Below are 15,000 nucleotides of genomic sequence, written 5' to 3' on the forward strand. Positions count from 1 at the left end.
TGAGCTAACAGACTAGAGCTGGTTACCCTACGTGTTTGAATAAGTCATGAAATTCTTGGTCCTCTGTACTACAAAGAGACTAAGACAAACCCACCAGAAGAATTATCGTTACCTCGGGGTGCGATGAACTCTGGAATGATTTGTAAAAGTGAAATTGTGTATATATATAAAGGAGCGTTGTGGAGTGGATGTAGATGTGATAGAAAGCGTTAGGAGGAACACACCGAGGTGGTTTGGCCATGTGGAGAGGATGGAGAGTGAGAGACTGACGAGGAGGGTGTATGTGAGTGAGGTGGAGGGTGGTAGAGAGAGGGGGAGGCCAAGGATATGAAGGAGCGTTGTGGTGTGGATGTAGATGTGATAGAAAGCGTTAGGAGGAACACACCGAGGTGGTTTGGCCATGTGGAGAGGATGGAGAGTGAGAGACTGACGAGGAGAGTGTATGTGAGTGAGGTGGAGGGTGGTAGAGAGAGGGGGAGGCCAAGGATATGAAGGAGCGTTGTGGTGTGGATGTGGATGTGATAGGAAGCGTTAGGAGGAACACACCGAGGTGGTTTGGCCATGTGGAGAGGATGGAGAGTGAGAGACTGACGAGGAGAGTGTATGTGAGTGAGGTGGAGGGGGGGAGAGAGAGGGGGAGGCCAAGGATATGAAGGAGCGTTGTGGTGTGGATGTGGATGTGATAGGAAGCGTTTGGAGGAACACACTGAGGTGGTTTGGCCATGTGGAGAGGATGGTGGGTGAGAGACTGACGAGGAGAGTGTATGTGAGTGAGGTGGAGGGGGGTAAAGAGAGGGGGAGGCCAAGGATATGAAGGAGCGTTGTGATGTGGATGTGGATGTGATAGGAAGCGTTAGGAGGAACACACCGAGGTGGTTTGGCCATGTGGAGAGGATGGAGAGTGAGAGACTGACGAGGAGAGTGTATGTGAGTGAGGTGGAGGGGAGAGAGGGGGAGGCCAAGGATATGAAGGAGCGTTGTGGTGTGGATGTGGATGTGATAGGAAGCGTTAGGAGGAACACACTGAGGTGGTTTGGCCATGTGGAGAGGATGGAGAGTGAGAGACTGACGAGGAGAGTGTATGTGAGTGAGGTGGAGGGGGGTAAAGAGAGGGGGAGGCCAAGGATATGAAGGAGCGTTGTGGTGTGGATGTGGATGTGATAGGAAGCGTTAGGAGGAACACACCGAGGTGGTTTGACCATGTGGAGAGGATGGAGAGTGAGAGACTGACGAGGAGAGTGTATGTGAGTGAGGTGGAGGGGGGGGAAGAGGGAGGGGGAGGCCGAGGATGAGATGGAGGGATGGAGTGGAGAGGTATATGCGAGAAGGGGGTGTGAGTTGGGAGCAGGGCAGTGAAATGGTGGGGGACAGGGCGACGTGGAGGCTATTTGTTTGTGGCCAACCCGCACGGGATTGGGGCGTCATTTGGTAGTGGCAGTAGTTCAGAATCCTTGGTCCTTTTGTCCTATTGCATCACACCTCAAGGGTAGCGAATATTTTTTCTTGTGGGTGTACATCATATAGTTAAGGATTCTTGATAGTCTGGGTCAACAAGACTGTGGATTGACATTACGTGGACTGACATTCCTGGTGAGAAGCTGTACATGTCCCCACCAAACACTACATCCTGTACATTGTGCCACTATATATATACTAGTGCCTATGTAATGCCTATACCATCATTACATTAAGTTTTTGAAGAATTATAGATTTAAAGAAAGATGGCAGGATGAATGATATTAAGAGGTTGCCATGGTTACGGGATGAAAAGGGAGAGAGGAAATTCGAGGATGTTAAATTTCGAAATGAAGATAGCCTTTGTGAGCTTATGTATGATTTTAGGTTATACACACACACACACACACACACACACACACACACACACACACACACACACACACACACACACACACACACACACACACACACACACACACTGCACTTCCCCACACACATAGTCACACGTTCTTCCCCTTCCTCTCTCAGGCCCCCTCTCCCCCTCCCCCTCCCCTCCCCCACTTAGTCTCCTCCACCTCAATTATCTGGAGGTTGGGAGACACGCCCCCTCCACAAATTACTCCCCGCCCCCCTTTTTCCCTCTCCCTCTCTCTCTCTCTCCTTTATTTCTAGTGACATATATACCTTACACACTCCTTTACTATAAAATCCTCTCAGTATTAAAGAGAATATTAAAGATAGTATAAGCCGTCCATTTTAGTCCATTACTTTATCTTTCATTTTTGTGTTTCCCAGTAGAGCTAGCTTTACCTGTCTACTAGCTTCAGGGGGTTTTAATTACAGGTAAATTGGTGGGCGTAGAAGTGACCCCCCTCCCCCATCCCTTACAACCCCCCACACCCCCTCTCCTCACCCCAACCCCCTATCCCATACTTCACTCCTACCGACACTACTGCCCCCTCTCCCTCTCACTCATACTCATATCACCCCCATACACCCCAACCCCCAACCCCACACACCCAACCCCATCCCTCACCCCACACCCCTCTAGCCTGCAACCTACCCCACCCAACCAACCCCACCCTAACCCCACCCCCTCAAGCCTGCAACCTACCCCACCCACCCAACCCCACCCTTCACCCCACCCCCTCAAGCCTGCAACCTACCCCACCTACCCAACCTCACCCTCACCCTCTTCTCAAACTTTTCTATCCTCACCCTCACCCCCACAACTACCTCTACTGATATCCCCACACACCTACACCCCCACCCACTTACACCCCCGCCCACCCCTGCCTTTCAACCAACACACCACCCACCCTCATACCTCCACACCTACTCCAACTACTACCCCCCACCCACTTCTACCCCTACCCATCCCCAACCAACACACCACCCTCATACCTCCACACTTACCCCTACTGATACCTACACCCCCTTACACCCCATCCTACCCCTACCCTTCCCCACCCACACCCCACCCACCCCTGCCTCCCCTAACCATCACACCACATACCCCTATCCTCTTACACACTCTCACACCCCATCCCACCCCTCCCCACCCACCCACCCCCACTTTCACCCACACCCCACCCACCCCTACCCATCCCCAACCAACACACCACCCACAAACCTCCACACGTACCCCTGCTGATGCTCACCCCCTTACACCCCTACCCATCCCCAACCCACCCACCCACCCCCACTTCCACCCACACCCCACCCACCCCTGCCTCTCCCCAACCAACACACCACCCACAAACCTCCACACTTGCCCCTACTAATACTCACACCCTCTTACACCCCCATCCTACCCCTCCCCACTCACTCCCCCCACCTTCCACCCACACCCCACCCACCCTCCATCCCGATCCTATCTCTGGACACCCAACACCGCCCACTCTGATGAAAATCCCGCCCACTCTGGAAATCAACGGGCGACTTGACACTCCAATTTCTAGCCCAGTATCTCTCTGAAGGTAATGTTAATGAGTGGCTAGGGGGAGGGAGGAGGAGGGAGGGAGGAAAAGGGAGGGAGGGAGGGAAGAAGGGAGGGGCGAAAAGGGAGAGGGAGGGATGGGAAATGAGAGAGAAGGAAGGATGGAAAAAGACAGGGAAGGAAGGAGGGAAAAGGAGAGGGAAGGAGGGAGGGGAAATGAGAAGGTCGGTGGGAGGGAGGGAGGGGAAAGGAGAGAGAAGGAAGGAGGGGAAAGGGGAGGGAAGGAGAGAGGAAAAAAGAGAGGGAGGGAGGAAGGGAAAAGGAGAGGGAAGGGAGAGATGTTGGTCCTTTCGTGGCTTTTTGATATAAGGAAGATTATAACTAACAAAACAAACTATCAGTTAAAGACAAGGATAGTCAAGCAGAAAGGCCTCCACCCCACATCCACCAAACACTATCTATCTATCTATTGCCAGACGCCTTAATCCCGTAAGGGGCGGGGGTCACAAGCAGATCGCCTCCATGTCCCCCTGTCCCCCACTATTTCACTGCCCTGCTCCCAGCTCACACCCCTCTCTCTCATATACCTCACCACTCCATCCCTCCATCTCATCATTGGCCTCCCCCTCCCTCTCCCCCCCTCCACCTCACTCACATACACTCTTCTCTCTCATATACCTCTCCACTCCATCCCTCCATCTCATCCTCGGCCTCCCCCTCCCTCTCCCCCCCTCCACCTCACTCACATACACTTCTCTCTCATATACCTCTCCACTCCATCCCATCTCATTCTTGGCCTCCCCCTCCCTCTCCCCCCCTCCACCACACACGTGGCAGGAAATAGTGAGAAGGACCACCATGCAGCATAGGAAAAATGTCAGGGAAATTTTATAGGAAAGAGGGAAAGGAAATCTCATTCTACACTATCTGAAAAGGAAAGTGATATTGTCAAGAATATTTATCAGTGTTGTTCTGAGGAGGAGGAGGAGGAGGAGGAGGAGGAAAGTAGAGAGAAAAGTGAGGGAAGAGGAAGGTAGGGGAGAGAGAGGGAGAGAAAGAGATAGTAAGATCAGCAAAAGATGAGAAGGAAGGTTGGAGCGAGGAAGAGTGGAAAGCAAGACACAATAAGAAATGTTAGAAGAGTGAGGAGATAGTTAATGATATCGAACCACAAGCCTGCCTCTTATTCCAATGTTCCGTGGATCATTACGCAGATAACGAGGGGGTCCAACTGCCCTCCTATCACTAATTACTCTCGGAAATTGCTGTCATTAATTGGCTTGTAATTGGTGGTGAAGTGGAGTGTAGAATAGAACCCCATGTAGATGATCAAAGACACAACCTTCTCTTTACAATGAACAGTAATTGCAACTTTGTGAATTATGGTTGTGTGTGTGTGTGTGTGTGTGTGTGTGTGTGTGTGTGTGTGTGTGTGTGTGTGTGTGTGAGACAGGGTTGTGGTGGGGTGGGGTTGGGGGTTGTGTGTGTATGGGGGTTGTGATGGTGTGTGAGAGTGGGGGGGTTGTGGTGGTGTGTAAGAGTGGGGGGGATGTGGTGGTGTGTGAGAGTGGGGGGGTTGTGGTGGTGTGTGTGTGTGAGGGGTTTGTGGTGGTGTGTGTGTGTGTGAGGGGTTTGTGGTGGTGTGTGTTTGTGGGGGGGATTGTGATGGTGTGTGTGTGGGGGGGGTTGCGATGGTATGTGTGGGGGGATTGTGATAGTGTGTGTGTGGGGGGGTTGTGGTGGTGTGTGTATGTGGTTGTGATGGTGTGGAAAGGTTGTGGGTATTTGTGGGAGGTTATAGTAGTGTGTTTGCTGTTGTGGTAGTGCGTTGTGGGGTTGTGGTAGTGCCTGGGGGGATTGTGGAAGTGTGTGTGTGGGTGTGGTAGTGTGGAGGGTTGTAGAAATACGTGTGGAAAGTTGTGGTAGTGTGTATGTGTGTGTGTGTGTGTGGAAAGTTGTGGTAGTGTGTATGTGTGTGTGTGTGTGTGTGTGTGTGTGTGTAAGAGCGCTGTTATTACGTGACTAACAATTCCTTTTAAAAAATAGTCTCATGTACTAACTTCCTAAGTGGGAGAATGGAGAGTGAGAGACTAACTAGGAGAGTGTACGTGAGTGGGATGGAGGGAGAGAGAGGGAGGGGGAGACCGAGGATGAGCTGAAGGGATGGAGTAGAGAGGTATATGAGAAAGGGGGGGTGTAAGTTGGGGGATGGAGAGTGAAAGACTAACTAGGAGAATGTTTGTGAGTGAGGTGGAGGGGGGGAGAGGGAAGGGGAGACCGAGGATGAGATGGAGGGATGGAGTGGAGAGGTATATGAGAGAGGGGTGTGTGAGCTGGGAGCAGGGCAGTGAAATGGCGGGGGACAGGGCGACATGGAGGCGATTTGTATGTGGCCACCCCATACGGGATTAAGGCTTCTGGCTATAGATAGATCGACTGATGGACGGGATTTACCAACTTAGCATAAATCCCCAGTACTGAGTGGGCTAGTAATCCCCTAGTAGCAGGTGAGAATAATCGCCATTTATTTCTAGAGTAGGATTAGGCTAAGTTATTTCGTTCGTTCTCTATCTATCTCCAGACGCCTTAATCCCATACGGGGTGGCCACAAACAAATCGCCTCCACGTCACCCTGTCCCCCGCCATTTCACTGCCCTGCTCCCAATTCACACACCCCTCTCTCATATACCTTTCCACTCCATCCCTCCATCTCATCCTTCTCATTCTATTGTTAATTGATTCTAGTTACACCATATATTTTGTTACTTGGGAGACGCGTTTATCTGAGAGAGAGAGAGAGAGAGAGAGAGAGAGAGAGAGAGAGAGAGAGAGAGAGGGTAGATAAATAGTCAGGTTGATAGATAGATATATAGATAGGTAGGTAGGTAGGTAGGTAGGCAGGTGTGTAGGCAGGCAGGCAATCAGGCAGGTAGGCAGGTAAGTAGATAGGTAGAAATATAGACAGATAGATAGATAAATGGATATGTAAATGAACTGATAGATAGATAGATAGATAGATAGATAGATAGAGAGAGAGAGAGAGAGAGAGAGAGAGAGAGAGAGAGAGAGAGAGAGAGAGAGAGAAACAGGGATAAAGGATGAAAAGACAGAAAGACACTGTGAGAGAGAGAGAGAGAGAGAGAGAGAGAGAGAGAGAGAGAGAGAGAGAGAGAGAGAGAGAGAGAGAGAGAGAGAGAGAGAGAGAGAGAGAGAGAGAGAGAGAGAGAGAAAAGAGAGAATGCCTCGCCAAATCGCCCCCTTGTCATCATCCACATATGACATCCAATTAGAGTTATGTATTCAAGTGATGGCAATTATCATGTTCCTAATGACACCCTGCAAAGACCCATATTAATTGGTCATTAGCCTCGTTTGGCCTTAGGGAGAGACCAGAATGAGGGTGGGGGGTGTAGAGGGGAAGGAGAGGGTCTGAGAGAGGAGGGGGAGAGAAGGGAGGAGTGCAAGAGGGGATGGAAGAAGAGAGGGAGAAAGGGGAAAGGTGTGTAGGAGGGGGGAAGGGGTGGAGAAGGAGAGGAGAGAAGGGAAAGGGAGGAAAGTATAAGAGGGGGAGGGAGAGAATGAGGAAGATAGGGGGAGGTGTTTGGGGGTGGGAAAGGGTGGGGGTGAAGGGGGGACATGTAATGGGGGGGAGTGGGAGGGATTAGGAAGAAGGAAAGGTGTAAGAGGGAGTGTAAGAGAGAAGAGGAAGAGAGGGGCAGGAATGGGAGGAAGGGAAATAGAAGAGGGAGAGGTGAGGGAGAGAGGGATGTGGGAAAGGGAGATGTAAGAAGGATGTTAGATGGAGGAAGGGAGGTAAAAGGTAAGGGGTGAGGGAGGGGAAGGGGAGGGGGAGGGAGAAATGGGGTAGGGGGAGGGGGGAAGGGGAAGGGAGAGGTTTAGAGGAAGATTAATTAGACAAGAGTATGGAACTGAAAGGGTGGGTTGACAGTGAGATATTTTTTGCTGTGTGTGTGTGTGTGTGTGTGTGTGTGTGTGTGTGTGAGAGAGAGAGAGAGAGAGAGAGAGAGAGAGAGAGAGAGAGAGATAATCGATGATGATGATCATGATGATGATGATGATGGAGGTAAAGGAGGGAGGTAAAGGAGGGAGGAAAAGGAGGGAAGTAAGGGAGGGAGGTGAAGAAGGAAGGTAAAGGAGGGAGGTAAGGGAGGGAGGTAAGGGAGGGAGGTAAAGGAGGGAGGTAAAGACGAGGGGTTGAAATTTTTGCAATACCCTGTAGAAAATATTTGTCCATAAAATCCCCTAATGAGCTGAGAGAGAGAGAGAGAGAGAGAGAGAGAGAGAGAGAGAGAGAGAGAGAGAGAGAGAGAGAGAGAGAGAGAGAGAGAGGTGAATGTGAAAAAGTGAGGTTGTGGAAGTGATAATGATGATATCGATGAAGATGATGATGATGATGATGATGATGATGATGATGATGATGATGATGATAGAGAGAGAGAGAGAGAGAGAGAGAGAGAGAGAGAATACGTAGACGAAGAGAAGATGTAGGAAGAAGAGGAGGAGGGGGAAGGGGAGGGGGTAGGGAGGAAGAGGGAAAGATTGGGAGGGAAAGGAAGGAGGGGAGGGAGGGAGAATAGAAATGGAGGGAGGGAGGGAGGGAAGGAGGGAGAGAAAGAGGAAATATGGATCTTAGGTCATTATATGTGTTGTTTGGTAAATGAGGTCAATTAGCAAGTTGTAGAAGTGGGAGGAGGACAGTAATGGATAATGGGAAGGAAAGAATGGAATAAAGGAATATTGAAAGGAAGTTGGTAAAGAAAGGGGAATGAAAGGGGAGCCAAGTCTATCTACCTAGCTATCTATCTATCTGTCCATCCATCCATCTCTCTCTCTCTCTCTCTCTCTCTCTCTCTCTCTCTCTCAATTTATCTATCTATCGATCAATCTGTCCATCCATCTATTTGTCTATCTGTCTGACTATCCATCCATCCATCTATCTTCCTATCTCTCTGTCTGTCTATCTATCTATCTATCTATAGTCAGACGCCTTAATCTCGTAAGGGGTGGCCACAAACAAATCGCCTCCATGTCGCCCTGTCTCCTGCCATTTCGCCACTCCTTTTGGGATTAAGGCACCTAGCTATAGATAGAAAGATAGGTAGAAACAAGATGAAATTCGGTTCGCAAATAAGATAAAAATTCGGTGCGCAAACCAGATATAATTCGGTGCGCAAACATGATGAAATTCGGTGCGCAAATAAGATGAAAGTCGGTGGCAAATAAGATGAAATTCGGTGCGGAAATGATGAGATTCGGTTCGCAAGTAAGATTAAATTCGGTGCGGAAATGAAATTCGGTGTGCAAAAGATGGAATTCGGTACGTGCGCGCCCTCCCCTCATGCACGAAGGAGCGGGATGGTCATGCAGTGGTGGGTGGAACAAGGAACGCGTTATCAAATGGGTTATCGCTGTCTCGCATGAGGGGATTATGCAGCGGGAAGGTTGCAGTGTTGCTCGCTTCCGTGTGGGACCGTTTTAGAGAGTGTGGGTGTGGTTGAAGGGTGCGTGCCTTTGCAATTGCCTCTTTACCCTCGTTGCAAGCCAGATTGCACGAATTCCTATTGCTTAACCCCTTTCTATAACCCCTATTTTGATGTTATGACTATCTATTGCCAAACGCCTTAATCCCATAAGGGGTGGCCACAAACATATCGCCTCCATGTCGCCCTGTCCCCCGCCATTTCATTGCCCTGCTCCCAGCTCACACACCCCTCTCTCATATACCTCTCCACTCCAACTCTCCATCTCATCTTTGGCCTCCCCCTCCCTCTCCCACCCTCCAACTCACTCACATACACTCTCTTCGTCAGTCTCTCACTCTCCATCCTCTCCACATGACGTCTTGGCAAAATTGGTATCTGTTTCATTGGTAACTTTAAGGGTTTTGAAATGGCATGTGTTTGTGTCATATAGATCTATTGAGTTGGATTGGTCTTACTTCTGTCTGTGCCGTAGGTGATTTAACAAGCTTGGGATGATGTAAGTGTGTGTGTGCCATTGATAAGTAGAGCTTTGGGACTGACCTTCTTAGTGTTTGTGCCGTAGATAAGTAGAGGTTTTGTAGCCACAGATAAGTAGAGCTTCTAGGCTGTCCTTATTACTGTTCCTGCTATAGTGTACTTGTCTCATTACCGTATGTGCCTTCATGTCGTATGCTGCAACCTTAAATCACAAATTGGAAGGCAAACCCCTAATACTGAAGGTCATTTAGAGAGCATCTGTGGTTGTTAGATATGGTTAGCCTGCATCCCATATTACAGAACGCAGTTAGCAACCATACAGGAAGGCCAGATACGCTCCATCATCATCATGTACTTTAAAAATATTAAAAAAAGTGAGTCTGCGTCCCATTTTGCGACTTCAAGTTTAAAAATAAGACTCACAGATAACTTTAGAGCCTTTCAAATGACGTTAGGTGTTTGTGATGTGGCTAACCTAAATATTATTACTGTTAGGGCCGTAAATAACTTGTAGAGCCCTTGAGGTTGCGTTATTGCAGCCTAAACCTTCAATAACCTGTAATACTAAAGCCAGCCTCCCTCACGGCATCTCTCCTTGGTCCTGATATCAGTAATTTCAACGCCCCCACAAAAACGAATCCAAAGCACAGCGATCGGGTGCAAGAAGAGTGTGTTCCCTCTCAGTTATTTCCCCTTACCTGCTGTTACCTTAATTGATACACCTTTAGCTTGCATCAGGAGGCATGGAGCTGCAATAGTCTCTTTGTTTTCATCTGGCAAAACTGGGTTACTTATACGAATTGATAAGTTGTGGTTTTATGAAATTGGATGAGTCTTTTTGAAGGAAGGATTATGAAGGTTACTATACTTCTTTTATCTTAACTTGGCCCGGGTTTTCGTCCTTTTGGAGCTTATTTCATGTGGCATACTGGCAAAATAAGACAATACTATGGCTACGTATCCTTTCCAGTGCACTTCTTCGTGACTAGCATCTTATCCTAGTATTAATCTATTGTTACAACTCAGAGCTTAATGTGAGGAGATGGTAGTCTTAGGCCAAGGTAGAGTAAAATGAGTATAGTCAGATCAATCCCCCAATCTGACTACACTTGAGAAATAAGGAGAAATTAAGGAGGTGTAGGCTAAGAAAAGGGACCTATGAAGACTAAACTGCTCCTAAAACAGTGCTAAGGCATGAACGCAATTAGTGAGCGAGAGGCAAGAGTGCAATTAATGAAGCAAGAAAGTAATCAGTGAGGCAAGAGGCAATTAGTGAGAGAGGGAGCGTCAGAATAGGGTGATATTAACAGAAAGAAAGTAGCAATCAGAGAGGGTGATGTCAACAGGGTGAGAGGAGTAACTAGGGCAAGCAGGGTAGTGTTATGGAGGGTGTAGGTGTAGGCAGGCAGGTGTATCCAGAGCATTCATCATCACCTCTATCTTCGTTTCATTTTCTGTCAACTCCAGTCGAGCCCATGGACTCAGGTGAGAGAGATAAAATGCCTTGGCCTTATGTGGGGTTGGTAAACAATTATGGCTGAGCTGATATGGGTGGTGAGATTGTACACACACACACACACACACACACACACACACACACACACACACACACACACACACACACACACACACACACACACACACACACACACACACACACTCCCTTTCTCACACTTTCACACACTGTCTCTCACACTTACTCACTATCTCATTCATTCAGACATATTCCGTGACACAAGAAGCATTGTTACTTAGCAGATGATGATGAAGATGAGAATTGCGATGATGATGATGATGATGATGAAGATGAGGGTTGCGATGATGATAAAGTTGAGTGTTACGATGATGATGATGATGATGATGATGATGATAATGAAAAGAGGAGTTGCGGTGCTGCTGCTGCTGCTGCTGCTGCTGATGATGATGATGATAATGAAGAGAGGAGTTGCGGTGCTGCTGCTGCTGCTGCTGTTGCTGCTGCTGCTGCTGATGATGATGATAATGGTGATGATGACGAATTATTTCTTTATTTCTCTATTAATTTTTATTCGAAGTGATGCCTCTAGCCAGTGCAAAACAAGAATTCAAGATGTTTATGCTGATGCGCTTTTAAAAATTCGCGTTCTTTTACCATTTTTCTCTTCCTTAGTGATTCCGTTACTCAGGTTACTTTGCAAGGCCTGTGGTAAATTGCATGAGGGGATGGTGCATGCAACAGGAAGCAACAGAGGTGGGGTGGGGTGGGGTGGGGTGGGGTGGGATGGAGTTGGGTGGGGTGGGATGCAGTGGGGTGGGGAGAAAATACTGCCCTAGGGTGCAACTGCCTGCATGCTTTTACCGAAGGGGTGTGTTTTTGAGAGAGAGAGAGAGAGAGAGAGAGAGGAGCAGTACCATTCAGTTATTTCTAATTCCATTACATTTAATACATATATAGCAGTAGTAGTAGTAGTTGTAGCAGCAGTAGTAGTAGTAATGGTAGAAGTATTATTATTATTATTATTATTATTATTATTATTATTATTATTTGTGGTAGTAAATAATGGATAACAATGGTAGTAGTAGTAATAGTAATAAGTAGTAGTAGTAGTAGTTGTAGTAGTAGTAGTAGTAGTAGGCGTGCATTAGTGAGGTGAGAGGAGGCAGGATGTGATGAGAGCAGCAAGAAGTGATGACCATGTAGAATAAACAGGTCCACTCTCTTATAATGCACGTCTCCCTGCATAATTACTCAAGAACAGGTGTGTGTGTGTGTGTGTGTGTGTGTGTGTGTGTGTGTGTGTGTGTGTGTGTGGCAGAGAGAGAGAGAGAAACAGAGAGAGAGAGGGGGAGATAGAATGTGTGTGTGTGTGTGTGTGTGTGTGTGTGTCAGAGAGAGAGAGAGAGAGAGAGAGAGAGAGAGAGAGAGAGAGAGAGAGAATGCCTGTGTTTGTGTTTGTTGTGTGTGTGTGTGTGTGTGTGTGTGTGTGTGTGTGTGTGTGTGTGTGTTTGTGTGTATCCCGCTCTGTTAAAAGGCCACTTGTCGTCCCAGCATCTCTGTCCCCCCCCCCTCTCTCGTCTCCTCACAGGGGCTGGTCACGCTGCACACACACACACACACACACACACACACACACACACACACACACACACACACACACACACACACACACACACATCTCTCTCTCTCTCTCTTGAACACATTTTTTATCTTGTTTTTTATAAGACTGTTCGTAATATCTTTTCCTAAGCGATTTATTCTACATATTGCGTCTGTCAAGAATAAATGGGAATAATGTTCACTGACTGAATGAAGAGTCCAGGGTGGGTTGAGGAAGCTCCCTAACACCTCTTCCTTAGCGATTTATTTTTGGATATGGCTGGTTAATATCCTTTTATATGTAATTTATGCAGAGTATGGCGACATTGGAAGGATTTATGTAACACAGAAGAGGACAATAGGGTGCAGTAAACAAAATAAATCGCCAAGGAAAAGGTGTTAGGGAGCTTACTGAACCGATGATAAATGCGGCCAGGAAGCTCCCTTACACCTTTTCCTAAGCGATTTATTTTGTTTATTACACCCTACTCTTCTCCATGTTACATAAATCCTTCTAATGACGCCATACTCTGCATAAATAAAGTACAAGAGGATACTGACCAGTCGTATCCAAGAATAAATCGCTAAGGAAGAGGTGTTAGGGACCTTCCTTTCTCAATGAGAATACGAACCCAGGAAAGGCCCAAGCAAGGCAAGAAAAACTAGTGAGAGACGGAGAGGGAGCAGGAGAAGCAGGAAGAGGAGGAGGGGGAGGAGGAGGAGGAGGGGGAGGAAGATCAGGAGGAGGAGGAGGTCAAGGAGGAGGAGGAGGAGGTCAAGGAGGAGGAGGAGGAGAGGAAGAGGAGGAGTATCATGAAAAAAAAGGAAGAAAAACAGTGGTGTGAGGAAGGAGGTTTGATAGTGCAAGGAGAAAGGCGAGGAAAGCGAGTATGCAGATGGGGGAGGGGGAGGGAGAGGGAGGGAGGGATGGAAGAGAGAGGGAGGGAGGGAAGGGGGAGAGGTGAGGGAGGGAGGGAAGAGGGAGAGGTGAGGGAGGGAGAAGGATGGTGTGGGGTACATGAGACAAGAAGGAAGGGGGAGGAGTGAGAGACTGAAGGAATGAAGGGGAGGGAGATATTGGGGTGGATGTGACAGGAGGAGGAGTGGGGATGCTCTGGTAGGGGAAGGGGAGGGGGGAGTAGTGGATGAGGGAGGGGGAAGAGGGGAGGGGAAGGGGGGATGTGAAGTAGGCAACAGTGCATACTAATGAGAGGATGTGGGGCATTAACAAGAGTGACCTAGCACACCACACCACACCACACCACACCACACCACACCACACCACACCACACCACACCACACCACACCACACCACACCACACCACACCACACTCCCCTACACACCCCTACTAGCCACCATTCCACATTCTCACAAGCAGTTTCATTTTATTTCATACAGAGGGTGAATATATCTTTTCATTTTTCGTTAGTTATTATCGAATATTTTTGTATTTATGGTGCACTGAATCCAATATTGTCTGTTTATGTGTGTGTGTGTGTGTGTGAGAGAGAGAGAGAGAGAGAGAGAGAGAGAGAGAGAGAGAGAGAGAGAGAGGGCAGGGGATAGACTCATGGCTCGCTTCTCTTCTTTATTACCAACTCGTGCATGTCTTTCCCATTGGCACCCTCTAGAAAAATGGCCATCCATTTTTTAACCCATTATTTACTGCATCTCCCCAGCCCCTTATATTTTCGATGCCACTTTTTTCACTGATTTATAATGGCCAGGAAACGTTTATAAGGGCAGGGAACGTTTTTAATAAGGGGTTGATTAGGAAACGTTTATGTAGCTTAGGACACAGAACGTTTATACAAAGGACTGGTTTATAAAAGGATTGGAACGTTTATTGATGATTTATAAAGGATCTGGAACGTTTCTAGAGGTGAGTGATTTGTTGTGGGTTGATCAGAAACGTTTACACAATCTCCCCTACTCTCGTCAGGTAAGGAAGCTCCCTAACACCTTTTCCTAAGTGATTTATACTTTTTGTTACACCTTAATGCCCTCCTCTATTACATAAATCCTTTCAGTATCGTCATACTCTGCAAAAATGACGCGCAAAATGATATTAACCAACCATATCCAAAAATAAATCGCTAAAGAAGAGGTGTTAGGGAGCCTTCTTACCTGAGGAGAATAAATTGGTGTGTCTTCTTCCTTTTCCTTCCCTCCCATCCTTCCTTTTCAATCCTTCTTCCTGCTTCCTGTCTCTGGCCTTCGCTCCTTCCCTCCCTCCCTCCCTCCTTCTCTCTCTCCCCTCCCTCCTTCCTTCCCTCTCTCTCTCTCCCTCCCTCCTTCTCCCTCTCCACCTCCCTCCCTCCTCTCTTTGCCTTTCCTTCATTTTTCATTCCCTATTTGCTTGCTTCCCTTCTTCCTTCCCTACCACATTCCTTCCTCTCTTCTTTCTCTCTCTGTCTCCTGCCTTCCTTCCTCCTTCTCTCCGTCTTCTTCCTTCCCTCCCTCCTGTCCCCATCTCCTCCTTGCCCTCCATTCCTCTCTACTTCCTTCCTTCCCTCCCTAGTCCTGCCTCTACCTCTTTCCTCTA

The sequence above is a fragment of the Coenobita brevimanus genome, chromosome 37, assembly GCF_032717465.1.
Source record: "Coenobita brevimanus isolate Jiangsu-jjx chromosome 37, ASM3271746v2, whole genome shotgun sequence".
Lineage (NCBI taxonomy): Eukaryota > Metazoa > Arthropoda > Malacostraca > Decapoda > Coenobitidae > Coenobita > Coenobita brevimanus.